Here is a 19,701-nt window from a genome sequence, read left to right on the forward strand (position 1 = left end):
CAGCTTTCCCCTCAAGAAGCCTTGCGCTAAGACAGTTCTTGTGGAATTGGCAAAGTGATATTTGGAAGCCCATAGAGGGCTATGGTGAAAAAGGAAATATCCTCAGATGAAATCTGGAAAGAAGCTTTCTGAGAAACTGCTTAGTGTTCTGTTAATTCATCTCACAGAGTTACATCTGTATTTCGTGGATCTCTTTGCTAGCCTTATTTCTTTGGAATCTGAGAACAGATATTTCGGATCCCTTTGAAGACTATAGGGCCAAAGGAAATATCCTCCGATAAGAAAGAGAAAGAAGCTTACTGAGAAACTTCTTTGTGTTCTGTGAAATCATCTCACAGAGTTACAGCTTTCCCCTCAAGAAGCCTTTCGTTAAGACTGTTCTTGTGGAATTGGCAAAGTGACATTTCGAAGCCCATAGAGGGCTATGGTGAAAAAGGAAATATCCTCAGATGAAATCTGGAAAGAAGCTTTCTGAGAAACTGCTTAGTGTTCTGTTAATTCATCTCACAGAGTTACATCTGTATTTCGTGGATCTCTTTGCTAGCCTTATTTCTGTGGAATTTGAGAACACATATTTCGGATCCCTTTGAAGACTATAGGGCCAAAGGAAATATCCTCCGATAACAAAGAGAAAGAAGCTTTCTGAGAAACTACTTTGTGTTTTATGAAATCATCTCACAGAGTTACAGCTTTCCCCTCAAGAAGCCTTTCGCTAAGACAGTTCTTGTGGAATTGGCAAAGTGATATTTGGAAGCCCATAGAGGGCTATGGTGAAAAAGGAAATATCCTCAGATGGAATCTGGAAAGAACCTTTCTGAGAAACTGCTTAGTGTTCTGTTAATTCATCTCACAGAGTTCCATCTGTATTTCGTGGATCTCTTTGCTAGCCTTATTTCTGTGGAATCTGAGAACAGATATTTCGGATCCCTTTGAAGACTATAGGGCCAAAGGAAATATCCTCCGATAACAAAGAGAAAGAAGCTTACTGAGAAACTTCTTTGTGTTCTGTGAAATCATCTCACAGAGTTACAGCTTTCACCTCAAGAAGCCTTTCGCTAAGACAGTTCTTGTGGAATTGGCAAAGTGATATTTGGAAGCCCATAGAGGGCTATGGTGAAAAAGGAAATATCCTCAGATGAAATCTGGAAAGAAGCTTTCTGAGAAACTGCTTAGTGTTCTGTTAATTCATCTCACAGAGTTACATCTGTATTTCGTGGATCTCTTTGCTAGCCTTATTTCTGTGGAATCTGAGAACAGATATTTCGGATCCCTTGAAGACTATAGGGCCAAAGGAAATATCTTCCGATAAAAAAGAGAAAGAAGCTTACTGAGAAACATCTTTGTGTCCTGTGAAATCATCTCACAGAGTTACAGCTTTCACCTCAAGAAGCCTTTCGCTAAGACAGTTCTTGTGGAATTGGCAAAGTGATATTAGGAAGCCCATAGTGGGCTATGGTGAAAAAGGAAATATCCTCAGATGAAATCTGGAAAGAAGCTTTCTGAGAAAATGCTCTGTGATGAGTGACTCCACTCTGTCCGGAGCTGCACGCCCCGGCCATGGCGAGTGATAGCTGACGATTGGGAACGCCTGAGCTCTATTCATTTCCACCCCACGCCTTCTCCCTATCTTTGCCTTTTCTCCCTGTATTAATACCTCATAGAAGATGGCGCTCTTCCTGCTTCTTCTTCACCCATTTTTCCCGCGCTCGCGAAAATTGCTACCTGACAGCGCAGGTGCAATATGACGTTCGACCAGAGAAACCAATACCTACTTGGTCACGCCCTCTGCGATGAGATCATCTCCGCCTCTGGCCCAACCCCTTTCCCTCCAAGTGTATATAAGGCACTGCATTACCGCCATTAAAAGAGACTTGATCAGAGCACTGTCTTGTCTCCATTTCTCGTATCTCTTGTTCCCCAAATTCCCACCCCCTCCTCCAGGGCCTGCTTCGACTATCCCGCGGGCCGGGAGACTTGGCGCCCGAACAGCGACCTGGAAACGAGGGACTTTGTGAGGAAGAGGACGCCAAAGGATGGTCGACCGCTAACGAAGATAAAAGGAATTAAGCTGATCACCGCGGGAACCTGCCGCGTCAGGATCGAAGGTAAGTGAGGCGTCCCAAATGGGACAAGAATTAAGCCAACATGAAATATATGTAGGACAATTAAAAGAGGCTTTAAAGATACGAGGAGTAAAGGTTAAAGGTAATGACTTGTTTAAATTTTTTGATTTTGTAAAAGATATTTGCCCTTGGTTCCCACAGGAAGGAACTATTGATATCAAAATATGGCGTAGAGTAGGGGATTGTCTTCAGGACTATTATAATACTTTTGGGCCAGAAAAAATTCCTGTGACTGTTTTCTCTTATTGGAACCTCATTAGAGATTTAATAGATAGGAAGGAGGTCGATCCGCAAGTCATGGCTGCAGTCGCTCAGACAGAGCATATTTTAAAGGTGAGCTCCTGTTCTAACCTTGCAAAGCCTCCGCAAGATACGGAGGAGGATCTCATTTCCCTCGAAAGTGATCATGAGGAAATCAAGTCTCCTTCTGTAACAGATAAAGAAATGCCACAAGAAAACAAACCAAAAAAATATCCAATTTTACAGATGCTTAAAAAAGAGGAGGAAATTAATAAGCCTAATCAATCGGATATAAATTGGGATGATTTGGAGGAGGAGGCGGCTAAATATCACAGCCCTGATTTGCCTCCCTTTATTTCATACCTGCCTCCATATAATAAAACACATAATGAGGCTTCTGCGCCCATTGTTATGGCAGCAATAGATCCCAAAGAAGAATTAAAACAAAAAATTGCTCAACTAGAAGAACAAATTAAACTTGAAGAGTTACATCAATCGTTGATAATTAGGCTCCAAAAGCTAAAAACAGGAAATGAAAAAGTACCCAACTCAGATGCTATGGAGGGTTCCTTGCGCCCACCTCAGTGGCCTGGACAACATGTTCCAAGAGGGGGGTTAGTTGCTAGTCGACATAGAGAAGACTCCTCCCCCAAAGATGTTTTTCCGGTCACTGAAACCATAGATGAGCAGGGACAGGCTTGGAGGCATCATACTGGATTTGATTTTACTATTATAAAAGAGTTGAAAATTGCTGCCTCTCAGTATGGGGCTACTGCTCCATATACTCTTGCTATAGTGGAATCTGTAGCTGAGAATTGGCTCACTCCTACAGACTGGAATACCTTAGTCAGGGCAGTCCTTTCTGGGGGAGACCACTTAATTTGGAAGTCAGAGTTCTTTGAAAATTGTAGAGATACAGCTAAAAGAAATCAACAGGCAGGAAACGGTTAGGATTTTGATATGTTAACTGGTTCAGGTAATTATGTGGATACTCAGGTTCAAATGCAATATGATCCTGGATTGTTCTCACAAATCCAGGCTGCTGCTACAAAAGCCTGGAGAAAACTTCCCATTAAAGGAGATCCAGGGGCTTCGCTCACGGCAGTTAAACAAGGACCCGATGAGCCATTTTCAGACTTTGTGCATAGACTTATGACCACGGCAGGTAGAATCTTTGGAAATGCAGAAACGGGTGTAGATTATGTTAAACAGTTAGCTTATGAAAATGCTAACCCCGCCTGCCAAGCGGCAATCAGACCCTATCGAAAGAAAACAGATTTAACAGGATACATTCGCCTTTGTTCAGATATTGGGCCCTCATATCAACAAGGCCTAGCAATGGCCGCCGCTTTTAGAGGCCAAACAGTAAGAGACTTCCTCATTAACAAAGGTAAAGATAAAGGGGGATGTTTTAGATGCGGTAAAAGGGGACACTTTGCAAAAGATTGCTGTGAAAACCAAAATAAGAGTCCAGAAGCAAAAATCCCAGGCCTTTGCCCAAGGTGTAAAAGAGGAAGGCACTGGGCAAACGAATGTAAATCTAAAATTGACAGTAAAGGAAATCCTTTATCCCCCAGGCAGGGAAACGGGATGAGGGGCCAGCCCCAGGCCCCGAAACAAGCATATGGGGCAGTCAGCTTTGTTCCAGCCAGCAACAGCAATCCATTTCAAAACTTAGTAGAGCAACCCCAGGAAGTGCAGGATTGGACCTCAGTTCCACTTCTCACACAGTATTAACACCTGAAATGGGACCGCAAACCTTAAATACCGGAATATATGGACCCTTACCACCTAACACTTTTGGGTTACTTTTAGGAAGAAGTAGTGTCACCATGAGAGGCTTACAAGTCCTCCCTGGAGTTATTGATAATGATTATGAAGGAGAAATTAAAATTATGGCTAGAGCTATTGATAATATTATTACTGTCCCTCGAGGAGTTAGAATAGCTCAGTTAATCCTGCTACCTTTGGTTAAAACAGAAAATAATATTCAATATTCTAATAGAGATATAAAAGGTTTCGGATCATCAGATATATATTGGGTGCAACCAATTACAAATAAAAAACCCTCTCTAACCTTATGGTTGGACGGGAAGGCATTCACTGGACTAATAGACACAGGGGCTGATGTAACGATCATTAAGCAGGAGGATTGGCCCTCTCATTGGCCTATTACAGAGACTTTAACTCACTTGAGAGGAATTGGACAAAGCAGTAATCCTAAACAAAGTTCTAAATACCTAACATGGACAGATAAAGAAAACAATTCCGGCCTCATTAAGCCATTTGTCATCCCTTACCTACCGGTTAACCTTTGGGGGCGAGATCTGCTCTCTCAAATGAAAATTATAATGTGTAGTCCAAATGAAGTAGTTACTGCACAAATGTTAACTCAAGGATACACCCCTGGTAAGGGTCTTGGAAAAGGAGAAAACGGTATCCCACAGCCTATATTGGTTTCAGGACAACTTGATAAAAAGGGGTTTGGAAATTTTTAGCTCAGGCCACTGACATACCTGCACCCCAAAGGTGCGCTGACCCCATTACTTGGAAGTCAGATGAGCCCGTTTGGGTTGATCAATGGCCTTTACTCAATGATAAACTAAGTGCTGCTCAACAGTTAGTGCAGGAACAGCTGATAGCAGGACATATTGTAGAAAGTAATTCTCCTTGGAATACACCTATTTTTGTTATCAGAAAGAAGTCTGGTAGATGGAGGCTCTTGCAAGATTTAAGAGCAGTAAATATCACTATGATCCTTATGGGTGCCTTACAACCAGGATTACCTTCACCGGTTGCGATTCCTCAAAAATATTTTAAAATCATTATTGACCTTAAAGATTGCTTTTTTACAATTCCCCTTCACCCTGCTGACCAAAAAAGATTTGCCTTTAGTCTTCCATCTACAAATTTTAAACAACCAATGAAACGCTATCAATGGAAAGTCTTACCTCAGGGTATGGCTAATAGTCCTACCTTGTGTCAAAAATATGTAGCTGCTGCTATAGAGCCAGTCAGAAAAACGTGGGTACAAATGTATATTATACATTATATGGATGATATTTTAATAGCAGGAGAAATTGGCGAACAGGTCTTACAGTGCTTTGCTCAACTCAAACAAGAGTTAGCAGCAGCTGGACTACAAATAGCCCCAGAAAAGGTACAATTACAAGATCCATACACCTATCTTGGTTTTCAAATTAATGGACCCAAAATCATTAATCAAAAGGCCGTTATACGTCGTGATCATTTAAAAACTTTAAATGATTTCCAAAAATTACTGGGAGACATAAATTGGCTTCGACCGTACTTAAAACTCACTACAGGAGAGTTAAAACCTCTTTTCGATATATTAAAAGGAGACTCTAATCCAAAATCTCCCAGGTCCATTACTAAAGAAGCATTAATGGCACTCCAACAGGTAGAACATGCCATTGCAACACAATTTGTTACCAGTATTGACTATTCTCAGCCATTAATATTCCTTATTTTTAACACAACAATAACCCCTACTGGCTTATTTTGGCAGAACAATCCCATTATGTGGGTACACCTGCCCTCCTCCCCTAAAAAGGTTTTGTTGCCTTATTATGATGCCATAGCTGATCTAATTATCTTGGGAAGAGAAAACAGTAGAAAATACTTTGGAATAGAACCCTCTACCATTATACAGCCCTACACTCAATCACACATTCATTGGCTATTACAAAATACGGAAGCCTGGCCAATTGCTTGCGCTTCTTATACTGGCGCGATTGACAACCATTACCCACCTAACAAACTTATTCAATTTTGTAAACTTCATGCGTTTGTGTTTCCCCATATTACCAGTAAAGAACCTCTCAATGACGCATTATTAATTTTCACTGATGGATCTTCCACAGGACTTGCCGCTTACACTTATAATAATGTAGTCGTTAAATTCCAGACCACTTATACATCAGCTCAGTTGGTCGAATTGCAAGCTATAATTGCAGCACTATCAGCTTTTCCTTGTCAGCCACTTAACATTTACACAGACAGCACCTACCTGGCTCATTCAATACCCCTCTTAGAGACCGTGCCTCAAATTAAACATATTTCAGACACAGCTGACCTATTTTTACAATGTCAACAACTTATCCAAAAAAGGACTACTCCCTTTTTTCTTGGGCATATTAGAGCACATTCAGGATTACCGGGACCTTTAACACAAGGTAACGCAACAGCTGATGCGGCAACAAAAATCATAGCCACAGTCACTACAGACAATTTGCAACAAGCACAAAAAGCACATGCCTTGCATCATTTAAACGCCCAAACCTTAAGACTCATGTTTAAACTTACCAGAGAACAAGCTCGACAAATAGTTAAACAATGCGCCAACTGCATAACATATTTGCCTGTTCCCTATCTAGGAGTTAACCCCCGAGGACTCATCCCCAACGAAATTTGGCAAATGGACGTTACTCACCACTTAGAATTCGGTCAGCTAAAATATATCCATGTATGCATAGACACCTATAGTGGATTCATCAGTGCAACTCTCCAAACAGGAGAGGCCACCAAACATGTCATAGCTCATTTATTGCATTGCTTTTCTATTTTAGGAATACCCAAACAAATCAAAACAGACAATGGCCCTGGTTATATAGCCAAAACCTTTTTACAATTCTGTAATACCCTACAAATTAAACATACCACAGGCATTCCCTACAATCCCCAAGGACAAGGTATAGTAGAAAGAGCTCATCTGTCTTTAAAAACTGTTATCACAAAATTAAAAGGGGGGAGCTGGTACCCCGTGAAGGGTACCCCTAGAAACATACTCAATCATGCCCTGTTTATCCTTAATTTTTTAAATTTGGACAGTCATGGAAAATCGGCTGCCGATCGTTTCTGGCATCCTGAATCTCAAAAACAGTTTGCAATGGTAAAATGGAAAGATCCACTTGATAATTCATGGCATGGCCCCGATCCAGTTTTAATTTGGGGAAGAGGCTCAGTATGCATCTTCTCACAAAAAAATGATGCAGCCAGATGGCTGCCTGAAAGATTGGTAAGACAAATAAATCATAACCATTATCAGTCCAGGGAAGATAAATCTCCCTGAGAAGTTCTTTCCTTCTTGTTTTTCAGAAAATGAAGCCTAACATGAAATTCCTTTGGAGAATAATCGCTCTATATAACATAGTGACAGTCTATGCAGGTTTTGGTGACCCTCGTAAGGCAAGAGAATTATTATGAAAACAATACGGCCAGCCTTGTGATTGCAGAGGGGGACAGGTATCTGAACCTCCGTCAGACAGAATCACCCAGGTGACTTGCTTGGGCAAGACAGCTTACCTAATGCCAGACCAGTCATGGAAATGAAAAGTGCTATTTTTACGCCAACAAATCCGGAATCGTCAGAGATAAGATAAAGACTTTACAGGAAGAACTAGAAGAGCGCAGAAAAGGTCTGGTCGCTAATCCCTTGTGGACTGGACTCGATGGACTTCTCCCCTATCTCCTGCCATTTCTTGGTCCTTTACTTACTCTTCTACTCTTTCTCACTCTCGGGCCTATAATCTTTAATAAGCTTATGGCATTCGTCAGACAACAAATCGAGGCCTTCCAGGCCAAACCTATACAGGTTCATTATCATCGCCTTGAGATGACTGAAAATGGTGAGTCTTATTTGCCTTAATAAGACCACCTCCCCTGTGTGCTGAACTGGACAGTCAATGACGGGTAAGAGGACACTATCTCCATCGGAGCCTAAGACAGGAGGGCCGCCTTTGCTGCTGCCTTATCCCATGACGGGCCTAGAAGGTGGGGATGAGTTGACCCAACCTAAGACAGGCGCAGTTCCCGAGGGGTTGTTTTCTCATCATAAAATAATTAAAAGGGGGACCTGTCCGGAGCTGCACGCCCCGGCCATGGCGAGTGATAGCTGATGATAGGGAACGCCTGAGCTCTATTCATTTCCACCCCACGCCTTCTCCCTATCTTTGTCTTTTCTCCCTGTATTAATACCTCATAGAAGATGGCGCTCTTCCTGCTTCTTCTTCACAAATTTTTCCCGCGCCCGCGAAAATTGCTACCTGACAGCGCAGGTGCAATATGACGTTCGACCAGAGAAACCAATACCTACTTGGTCACGCCCTCTGCGATGAGATCATCTCCGCCTCTGGCCCAACCCCTTTCCCTCCAAGTGTATATAAGGCACTGCATTACCGCCATTAAAAGAGACTTGATCAGAGCACTGTCTTGTCTCCATTTCTCGTATCTCTTGTTCCCCAAATTCCCACCCCCTCTTCCAGGGCCTGCTACGACTATCCCGCGGGCCGGGAGACCACTCGAAGAGTTACATCTGTATTTCGTGGATCTCTTTGTAGCCTTATTTCTGTGGAATCGGAGAACAGATATTTCGGATCTCTTTGAAGACTATAGGGCCAAAGGAAATATCCTCCGATAACAAAGAGAAAGAAGCTTACTGAGAAACTTCTTTGTGTTCTGTGAAATCATCTCACAGAGTTACAGCTTTCCCCTGAAGAAGCCTTTCGCTAAGACAGTTCTTGTGGAATTGTCAAAGTGATATTTGGAAGCCCATAGAGGGCTATGGTGAAAAAGGACATTTCCTCAGATGAAATCTGGAAAGAAGCTTTCTGAGAAACTGCTTAGTGGTCTGTTAATTCATCTCACAGAGTTGTATCTGTATATCGTGGATCTCTTTGCTAGCCTTATTTCTGTGGAATCTGAGAACAGATATTTCGGATCCCTTTGAAGACTATAGGGCCAAAGGAAATATCCTCCGATAAAAAAGAGAAAGAAGCTTACTGAGAAACATCTTTGTGTCCTGTGAAATCATCTCACAGAGTTACAGCTTTCACCTCAAGAAGACTTTCGCTAAGACAGTTCTTGTGGAATTGGCAAAGTGATATTTGGAAGCCCATAGAGGGCTACGGTGAAAAAGGAAATATCCTCAGATGAAATCTGGAAAGAAGCTTTCTGAGAAACTGTTCTGTGATGTGTGACTTCCACTTGAAGAGTGACATCTGTATTTCGTGGATCTCTTTGCTAGCCTTATTTCTCTGGAATCTGAGAACAGATATTTCGGATCCCTTTGAAGACTATAGGGCCAAAGGGAATATCCTCCGATAACAAAGAGAAAGAAGCTTTCTGAGAAACTTCTTTGTGTTCTGTGAAATCATCTCACAGAGTTACAGCTTTCCCCTCAAGAAGCCTTTCGCTAAGACAGTTCTTGTGGAATTGGCAAAGTGATATTTGGAAGCCCCTAGAGGGCTATGGTGAAAAAGGAAATATCCTCAGATGAAATCTGGAAAGAAGCTTTCTGAGAAACTGCTCTGTGATGTGTGACTTCCACTCACAGAGTTACATCTGTGTTTCGTGGATCTCTTTGCTAGCCTTATGTCTGTGGAATCTGAGAACAGATATTTCGGATCCCTTTGAAGACTATAGGGCCAAAGGAAATATCCTCCGATAAAAAAGAGAAAGAAGCTTTCTGAGAAGCTACTTTGTGTTCTGTGAAATCATCTCACAGAGTTACAGCTTTCCCCTCAAGAAGCCTTGCGCTAAGACAGTTCTTGTGGAATTGGCAAAGTGATATTTGGAAGCCCATAGAGGGCTATGGTGAAAAAGGAAATATCCTCAGATGAAATCTGGAAAGAAGCTTTCTGAGAAACTGCTTAGTGTTCTGTTAATTCATCTCACAGAGTTACATCTGTATTTCGTGGATCTCTTTGCTAGCCTTATTTCTGTGGAATCTGAGAACAGATATTTCGGATCCCTTTCAAGACTATAGGGCCAAAGGAAATATCCTCCGATAACAAAGAGAAAGAAGCTTACTGAGAAACTTCTTTGTGTTCTGTGAAATCATCTCACAGACTTACAGCTTTCCCCTCAAGAAGCCTTTCGCTAAGACAGTTCTTGTGGAATTGGCAAAGTGATATTAGGAAGCCCATAGAGGGCTATGGTGAAAAAGGAAATATCCTCAGATGAAATCTGGAAAGAAGCTTTCTGAGAAAATGCTCTGTGATGAGTGACTTCCACTTGAGTAGTTACATCTGTATTTCGTGGATCTCTTTGCTAGCCTTATTTCTGTGGAATCGGAGAACAGATATTTCGGATCCCTTTGAAGACTATAGGGACATAGGAAATATCCTCCGATAACAAAGAGAAGGAAGCTTCCTGAGAAACTTCTTTGTGTTCTGTGAAATCATCTCACACAGTTACAGCTTTCCCCTCAAGAAGCCTTTCGCTAAGACAGTTCTTGTGGAATTGTCAAAGTGATATTTGGAAGCCCATAGAGGGCTATGGTGAAAAAGGACATTTCCTCAGATGAAATCTGGAAAGAAGCTTTCTGAGAAACTGCTTAGTGGTCTGTTAATTCATCTCACAGAGTTGTATCTGCATTTCGTGGATCTCTTTGCTAGCCTTATTTCTGTGGAATCTGAGAACAGATATTTCGGATCCCTTTGAAGACTATAGGGCCAAAGGAAATATCCTCCGATAACAAAGCGAAAGAAGCTTTCAGAGAAACTTCCTTGTGTTCCGTGAAATCATCTCACAGAGTTACAGCTTTCCCCTCAAGAAGCCTTTCGCTAAGACAATTCTTGTGGAATTGGCAAAGTGATATTTGGAAGCCCATAGAGGGCTATGGTGAAAAAGGAAATATCCTCAGATGAAATCTGGAAAGAAGCTTTCTGAGAAACTGTTCTGTGATGTGTGAGTTCCACTCACAGAGTTACATCTGTATTTCGTGGATCTCTTTTCTAGCCTTATTTCTGTGGAATCCGAGAAGAGATATTTCGGATCCCTTTGAAGACTATAGGGCCAAAGGAAATATCCTGCGATAACAAAGAGAAAGAAGCTTACTGAGAATCTCCTTAGTGTTCTGCGAAATCATCTCACAGTGTTCCAGCTTTCCCTTTAAGAAGCCTTTCGCTAAGACAGTTCTTGTGGAATTGGCAAAGTGATATTTGGAAGCCCATAGAGGGCTATGGTGAAAAAGGAAATATCCTCAGATGAAATCTGGAAAGAAGCTTTCTGAGAAACTTCTTAGTGTTCTGTTAATTCATCTCACAGAGTTATATCTGTATTTCGTGTATCTCTTTGCTAGACTTATTTCTGTGGAATCTGAGAACAGATATTTCGGATCCCTTTGAAGACTATAGGGCCAAAGAAAATATCCTCCGATAACAAAGAGAAAGAAGCTTTCTGAGAAACTTCTTTGTGTTCCGTGAAATCATCTCACAGAGTTACAGCTTTCCCCTCAAGAAGCCTTTCGCTAAGACAGTTCTTCTGGAATTGGCAAAGTGATATTTGGAAGCCCATAGAGGGCTATGGTGAAAAAGGAAATATCCTCAGATGAAATCTGGAAAGAAGCTTTCTGAGAAACTGCTCTGTGATGTGTGACTTCCACTCACAGAGTTACGTCTGTGTTTCGTGGATCTCTTTGCTAGCCTTATGTCTGTGGAATCTGAGAACAGATATTTCGGATCCCTTTGAAGTCTACAGGGCCAAAGGAAATATCCTCCGATAAAAAAGAGAAAGAAGCTTTCTGAGAAACTACTTTGTGTTCTGTGAAATCATCTCACAGAGTTACAGCTTTCCCCTCAAGAAGCCTTGCGCTAAGACAGTTCTTGTGGAATTGGCAAAGTGATATTTGGAAGCCCATAGAGGGCTATGGTGAAAAAGGAAATATCCTCAGATGAAATCTGGAAAGAAGCTTTCTGAGAAACTGCTTAGTGTTCTGTTAATTCATCTCACAGAGTTACATCTGTATTTCGTGGATCTCTTTGCTAGCCTTATTTCTTTGGAATCTGAGAACAGATATTTTGGATCCCTTTGAAGACTATAGGGCCAAAGGAAATATCCTCCGATAACAAAGAGAAAGAAGCTTACTGAGAAACTTCTTTGTGTTCTGTGAAATCATCTCACAGAGTTACAGCTTTCCCCTCAAGAAGCCTTTCGTTAAGACTGTTCTTGTGGAATTGGCAAAGTGACATTTCGAAGCCCATAGAGGGCTATGGTGCAAAAGGAAATATCCTCAGATGAAATCTGGAAAGAAGCTTTCTGAGAAACTGCTTAGTGTTCTGTTAATTCATCTCACAGAGTAACATCTGTATTTCGTGGATCTCTTTGCTAGCCTTATTTCTGTGGAATTTGAGAACACATATTTCGGATCCCTTTGAAGACTATAGGGCCAAAGGAAATATCCTCCGATAACAAAGAGAAAGAAGCTTTCTGAGAAACTTCTTTGTGTTCTGTGAAATCACCTCACAGAGTTACAGCTTTCCCCTCAAGAAGCCTTTAGCTAAGACAGTTCTTGTGGAATTGGCAAAGTGATATTTGAAAGCCCATAGAGGGCTATGGTGAAAAAGGAAATATCCTCAGATGAAATCTCGAAAGAAGCTTTCTGAGAAACTGCTCTGTGATGTGTGACTTCCACTCACAGAGTTACATCTGTATTTCGTGGATCTCTTTGCTAGCCTTATTTCTGTGGAATCTGAGAACAGATATTTCGGATCCCTTTGAAGACTATAGGGCCAAAGGAAATATCCTCCGATAACAAAGAGAAAGAATCTTTCTGAGAAACTTCTTTGTGTTCTGTGAAATCATCTCACAGAGTTACATCTTTCCCCTCAAGAAGCCTTTCGCTAAGACAGTTCTTGTGGAATTGGCAAAGTGATATTTGGAAGCCCATAGAGGGCTATGGTGAAAAAGGAAATATCCTCAGATGAAATCTGGAAAGAAGCTTTCTGAGAAACTGCTCTGTGATGTTTGACTTCCACTCACAGAGTTACATTTGTGTTTTGTGGATCTCTTTGCTAGCCTTATTTCTGTGGAATCTGAGAACAGATATTTCGGATCCCTTTGAAGAATATAGGGCCAAAGGAAATATCCTCCGATAACAAAGAGAAAGATTTCTGAGAAACTACTTTGTGTTCTGTGAAATCATCTCACAGAGTTACAACTTTCCCCTCAAGAAGCCTTGCACTAAGACAGTTCTTGTGGAATTGGCAAAGTGATATTTGGAAGCCCATAGAGGGCTATGGTGAAAAAGGAAATATCCTCAGGTGAAATCTGGAAAGAAGCTTTCTGAGAAACTGCTTAGTGTTCTGTTAATTCATCTCACAGAGTTACATCTGTATTTCGTGGATCTCTTTGCTAGCCTTATTTCTGTGGAATCTGAGAACAGATATTTCGGATCCCTTTGAAGACTATAGGGCCAAAGGAAATATCCTCCGATAACAAAGAGAAAGAAGCTTACTGAGAAACTTCTTTGTGTTCTGTGAAATCATCTCACAGAGTTACAGCTTTCACCTCAAGAAGCCTTTCGCTAAGACAGTTCTTGTGGAATTGGCAAAGGGATATTTGGAATCCCTTAGAGGGCTATGGTGAAAAAGGAAATATCCTCACATGAAATCTGGAAAGAAGCTTTCTGAGAAACTGCTCTGTGATGTGTGACTTCCACTCACAGAGTTGCATCTGTGTTTCGTGGATCTCTTGGCTAGCCTTATTTCTGTGGAATCTGAGAACAGATATTGCGGATCCCTTTGAAGACTATAGGGCCAAAGGAAATATCCTCCGATAACAAAGAGAAAGAATCTTTCTGAGAAACTTCTTTGTGTTCTGTGAAATCATCTCACAGAGTTACAGCTTTCCCCTCAAGAAGCCTTTCGCTAAGACAGTTCTTGTGGAATTGGCAAAGTGATATTTGGAAGCCCATAGAGGGCTATGGTGAAAAAGGAAATATCCTCAGATGAAATCTGGAAAGAAGCTTTCTGAGAAACTGCTTAGTGTTCTGTTAATTCATCTCACAGAGTTACATCTGTATTTCGTGGATCTCTTTGCTAGCCTTATTTCTGTGGAATCTGAGAACAGATATTTCGGATCCCTTTGAAGACTATAGGGCCAAAGGAAATATCCTCCGATAACAAAGAGAAAGAAGCTTACTGAGAAACTTCTTTGTGTTCTGTGAAATCATCTCACAGACTTACAGCTTTCCCCTCAAGAAGCCTTTCGCTAAGACAGTTCTTGTGGAATTGGCAAAGTGATATTAGGAAGCCCATAGAGGGCTATGGTGAAAAAGGAAATATCCTCAGATGAAATCTGGAAAGAAGCTTTCTGAGAAAATGCTCTGTGATGAGTGACTTCCACTTGAGGAGTTACATCTGTATTTCGTGGATCTCTTTGCTAGCCTTATTTCTGTGGAATCGGAGAACAGATATTTCGGATCCCTTTGAAGACTATAGGGACATAGGAAATATCCTCCGATAACAAAGAGAAGGAACCTTCCTGAGAAACTTCTTTGTGTTCTGCGAAATCATCTCACACAGTTACAGCTTTCCCCTCAAGAAGCCTTTCGCTAAGACAGTTCTTGTGGAATTGTCAAAGTGATATTTGGAAGCCCATAGAGGGCTATGGTGAAAAAGGACATTTCCTCAGATGAAATCTGGAAAGAAGCTTTCTGAGAAACTGCTTAGTGGTCTGTTAATTCATCTCACAGAGTTGTATCTGCATTTCGTGGATCTCTTTGCTAGCCTCATTTCTGTGGAATCTGAGAACAGATATTTCGGATCCCTTTGAAGACTATAGGGCCAAAGGAAATATCCTCCGATAACAAAGCGAAAGAAGCTTTCAGAGAAACTTCCTTGTGTTCCGTGAAATCATCTCACAGAGTTACAGCTTTCCCCTCAAGAAGCCTTTCGCTAAGACAATTCTTGTGGAATTGGCAAAGTGATATTTGGAAGCCCATAGAGGGCTATGGTGAAAAAGGAAATATCCTCAGATGAAATCTGGAAAGAAGCTTTCTGAGAAACTGTTCTGTGATGTGTGAGTTCCACTCACAGAGTTACATCTGTATTTCGTGGATCTCTTTTCTAGCCTTATTTCTGTGGAATCCGAGAAGAGATATTTCGGATCCCTTTGAAGACTATAGGGCCAAAGGAAATATCCTGCGATAACAAAGAGAAAGAAGCTTACTGAGAATCTTCTTAGTGTTCTGCGAAATCATCTCACAGTGTTCCAGCTTTCCCTTTAAGAAGCCTTTCGCTAAGACAGTTCTTGTGGAATTGGCAAAGTGATATTTGGAAGCCCATAGAGGGCTATGGTGAAAAAGGAAATATCCTCAGATGAAATCTGGAAAGAAGCTTTCTGAGAAACTTCTTAGTGTTCTGTTAATTCATCTCACAGAGTTATATCTGTATTTCGTGTATCTCTTTGCTAGACTTATTTCTGTGGAATCTGAGAACAGATATTTCGGATCCCTTTGAAGACTATAGGGCCAAAGAAAATATCCTCCGATAACAAAGAGAAAGAAGCTTTCTGAGAAACTTCTTTGTGTTCCGTGAAATCATCTCACAGAGTTACAGCTTTCCCCTCAAGAAGCCTTTCGCTAAGACAGTTCTTCTGGAATTGGGAAAGTGATATTTGGAAGCCCATAGAGGGCTATGGTGAAAAAGGAAATATCCTCAGATGAAATCTGGAAAGAAGCTTTCTGAGAAACTGCTCTGTGATGTGTGACTTCCACTCACAGAGTTACGTCTGTGTTTCGTGGATCTCTTTGCTAGCCTTATGTCTGTGGAATCTGAGAACAGATATTTCGGATCCCTTTGAAGTCTACAGGGCCAAAGGAAATATCCTCCGATAAAAAAGAGAAAGAAGCTTTCTGAGAACTACTTTGTGTTCTGTGAAATCATCTCACAGAGTTACAGCTTTCCCCTCAAGAAGCCTTGCGCTAAGACAGTTCTTGTGGAATTGGCAAAGTGATATTTGGAAGCCCATAGAGGGCTATGGTGAAAAAGGAAATATCCTCAGATGAAATCTGGAAAGAAGCTTTCTGAGAAACTGCTTAGTGTTCTGTTAATTCATCTCACAGAGTTACATCTGTATTTCGTGGATCTCTTTGCTAGCCTTATTTCTTTGGAATCTGAGAACAGATATTTCGGATCCCTTTGAAGACTATAGGGCCAAAGGAAATATCCTCCGATAACAAAGAGAAAGAAGCTTACTGAGAAACTTCTTTGTGTTCTGTGAAATCATCTCACAGAGTTACAGCTTTCCCCTCAAGAAGCCTTTCGTTAAGACTGTTCTTGTGGAATTGGCAAAGTGACATTTCGAAGCCCATAGAGGGCTATGGTGAAAAAGGAAATATCCTCAGATGAAATCTGGAAAGAAGCTTTCTGAGAAACTGCTTAGTGTTCTGTTAATTCATCTCACAGAGTTACATCTGTATTTCGTGGATCTCTTTGCTAGCCTTATTTCTGTGGAATTTGAGAACACATATTTCGGATCCCTTTGAAGACTATAGGGCCAAAGGAAATATCCTCCGATAACAAAGAGAAAGAAGCTTTCTGAGAAACTTCTTTGTGTTCTGTGAAATCACCTCACAGAGTTACAGCTTTCCCCTCAAGAAGCCTTTACCTAAGACAGTTCTTGTGGAATTGGCAAAGTGATATTTGAAAGCCCATAGAGGGCTATGGTGAAAAAGGAAATATCCTCAGATGAAATCTCGAAAGAAGCTTTCTGAGAAACTGCTCTGTGATGTGTGACTTCCACTCACAGAGTTACATCTGTATTTCGTGGATCTCTTTGCTAGCCTTATTTCTGTGGAATCTGAGAACAGATATTTCGGATCCCTTTGAAGACTATAGGGCCAAAGGAAATATCCTCCGATAACAAAGAGAAAGAATCTTTCTGAGAAACTTCTTTGTGTCCTGTGAAATCATCTCACAGAGTTACAGCTTTCCCCTCAAGAAGCCTTTCGCTAAGACAGTTCTTGTGGAATTGGCAAAGTGATATTTGGAAGCCCATAGAGGGCTATGGTGAAAAAGGAAATATCCTCAGATGAAATCTGGAAAGAAGCTTTCTGAGAAACTGCTCTGTGATGTTTGACTTCCACTCACAGAGTTACATTTGTGTTTTGTGGATCTCTTTGCTAGCCTTATTTCTGTGGAATCTGAGAACAGATATTTCGGATCCCTTTGAAGAATATAGGGCCAAAGGAAATATCCTCCGATAACAAAGAGAAAGATTTCTGAGAAACTACTTTGTGTTCTGTGAAATCATCTCACAGAGTTACAACTTTCCCCTCAAGAAGCCTTGCACTAAGACAGTTCTTGTGGAATTGGCAAAGTGATATTTGGAAGCCCATAGAGGGCTATGGTGAAAAAGGAAATATCCTCAGATGAAATCTGGAAAGAAGCTTTCTGAGAAACTGCTCTGTGATGTGTTACTTCCACTCACAGAATTACATCTGTATTTCGTTGATCTCTTTGCTAGCCTTTTTTCGGTGGAATCTGAGAACAGATATTTCGGATCCCTTTGAAGACTATAGGGCCAAATGAAATATCCTCCGATAACAAAGAGAAAGAAGCTTTCTGAGAAACTACTTTGTGTTCTGTGAAATCATCTCCCAGAGTTACAGCTTTCCCCTCAAGAAGCCTTTCGCTAAGACAGTTCTTGTGGAATTGCCAAAGTGATATTTGGAAGCCCATAGAGGGCTATGGTGAAAAAGGAAATATCCTCAGATGAAATCTGCAAAGAAGCTTTCTGAGAAACTGCTCTGTGATGTGTGACTTCCACTCACAGAGTTACGTCTGTGTTTCGTGGATCTCTTTGCTAGCCTTATGTCTGTGGAATCTGAGAACAGATATTTCGGATCCCTTTGAAGTCTATAGGGCCAAAGGAAATATCCTCCGATAAAAAAGAGAAAGAAGCTTTCTGAGAAACTACTTTGTGTTCTGTGAAATCATCTCACAGAGTTACAGCTTTCCCCTCAAGAAGCCTTGCGCTAAGACAGTTCTTGTGGAATTGGCAAAGTGATATTTGGAAGCCCATAGAGGGCTATGGTGAAAAAGGAAATATCCTCAGATGAAATCTGGAAAGAAGCTTTCTGAGAAACTGCTTAGTGTTCTGTTAATTTATCTCACAGAGTTACATCTGTATTTCGTGGATCTCTTTGCTAGCCTTATTTCTGTGGAATCTGAGAACAGATATTTTGGATCCCTTTGAAGACTATAGGGCCAAAGGAAATATCCTCCGATAACAAAGAGAAAGAAGCTTACTGAGAAACTTCTTTGTGTTCTGTGAAATCATCTCACAGAGTTACAGCTTTCCCCTCAAGAAGCCTTTCGTTAAGACTGTTCTTGTGGAATTGGCAAAGTGACATTTCGAAGCCCATAGAGGGCTATGGTGAAAAAGGAAATATCCTCAGATGAAATCTGGAAAGAAGCTTTCTGAGAAACTGCTTAGTGTTCTGTTAATTAATCTCACAGAGTTACATCTGTATTTCGTGGATCTCTTTGCTAGCCTTATTTCTGTGGAATTTGAGAACACATATTTCGGATCCCTTTGAAGACTATAGGGCCAAAGGAAATATCCTCCGATAACAAAGAGAAAGAAGCTTTCTGAGAAACTTCTTTTTGTTCTGTGAAATCACCTCACAGAGTTACAGCTTTCCCCTCAAGAAGCCTTTAGCTAAGACAGTTCTTGTGGAATTGGCAAAGTGATATTTGAAAGCCCATAGAGGGCTATGGTGAAAAAGGAAATATCCTCAGATGAAATCTCGAAAGAAGCTTTCTGAGTAACTGCTCTGTGATGTGCGACTTCCACTCACAGAGTTACATCTGTATTTCGTGGATCTCTTTGCTAGCCTTATTTCTGTGGAATCTGAGAACAGATATTTCGGATCCCTTTGAAAACTATAGGGCCAAAGGAAATATCCTCCGATAACAAAGAGAAAGAATCTTTCTGAGAAACTTCTTTGTGTTCTGTGAAATCATCTCACAGAGTTACAGCTTTCCCCTCAAGAAGCCTTTCGCTAAGACAGTTCTTGTGGAATTGGCAAAGTGATATTTGGAAGCCCATAGAGGGCTATGGTGAAAAAGGAAATATCCTCAGATGAAATCTGGAAAGAAGCTTTCTGAGAAACTGCTCTGTGATGTTTGACTTCCACTCACAGAGTTACATTTGTGTTTCGTGGATCTCTTTGCTAGCCTTATTTCTGTGGAATCTGAGAACAGATATTTCGGATCCCTTTGAAGACTATAGGGCCAAAGGAAATATCCTCCGATAACAAAGAGAAAGATTTCTGAGAAACTACTTTGTGTTCTGTGAAATCATCTCACAGAGTTACAACTTTCCCCTCAAGAAGCCTTGCGCTAAGACAGTTCTTGTGGAATTGGCAAAGTGATATTTGGAAGCCCATAGAGGGCTATGGTGAAAAAGGAAATATCCTCAGATGAAATCTCGAAAGAAGCTTTCTGAGAAACTGCTCTGTGATGTGTAACTTCCACTCACAGAGTTACATCTGTATTTCGTGGATCTCTTTGCTAGCCTTATTTCTGTG

At 41.1% G+C, this 19,701-nt stretch overlaps 1 long non-coding RNA gene across 1 annotated transcript; it reads left to right on the forward strand.

The window, feature by feature from the left end:
* The first annotated feature begins 1,865 nt into the window (after window positions 1-1,865).
* LOC135969045 (uncharacterized) lies at window positions 1,866-8,585 on the forward strand. The gene is made up of 2 exons (XR_010584102.2): window positions 1,866-2,105; window positions 7,482-8,585. It is a non-coding gene; the product is annotated as an uncharacterized lncRNA (long non-coding RNA).
* Window positions 8,586-19,701: the final 11,116 nt, after the last annotated feature.

This window comes from Macaca fascicularis, chromosome X (genome assembly GCF_037993035.2).
Source record: "Macaca fascicularis isolate 582-1 chromosome X, T2T-MFA8v1.1".
NCBI lineage: Eukaryota > Metazoa > Chordata > Mammalia > Primates > Cercopithecidae > Macaca > Macaca fascicularis.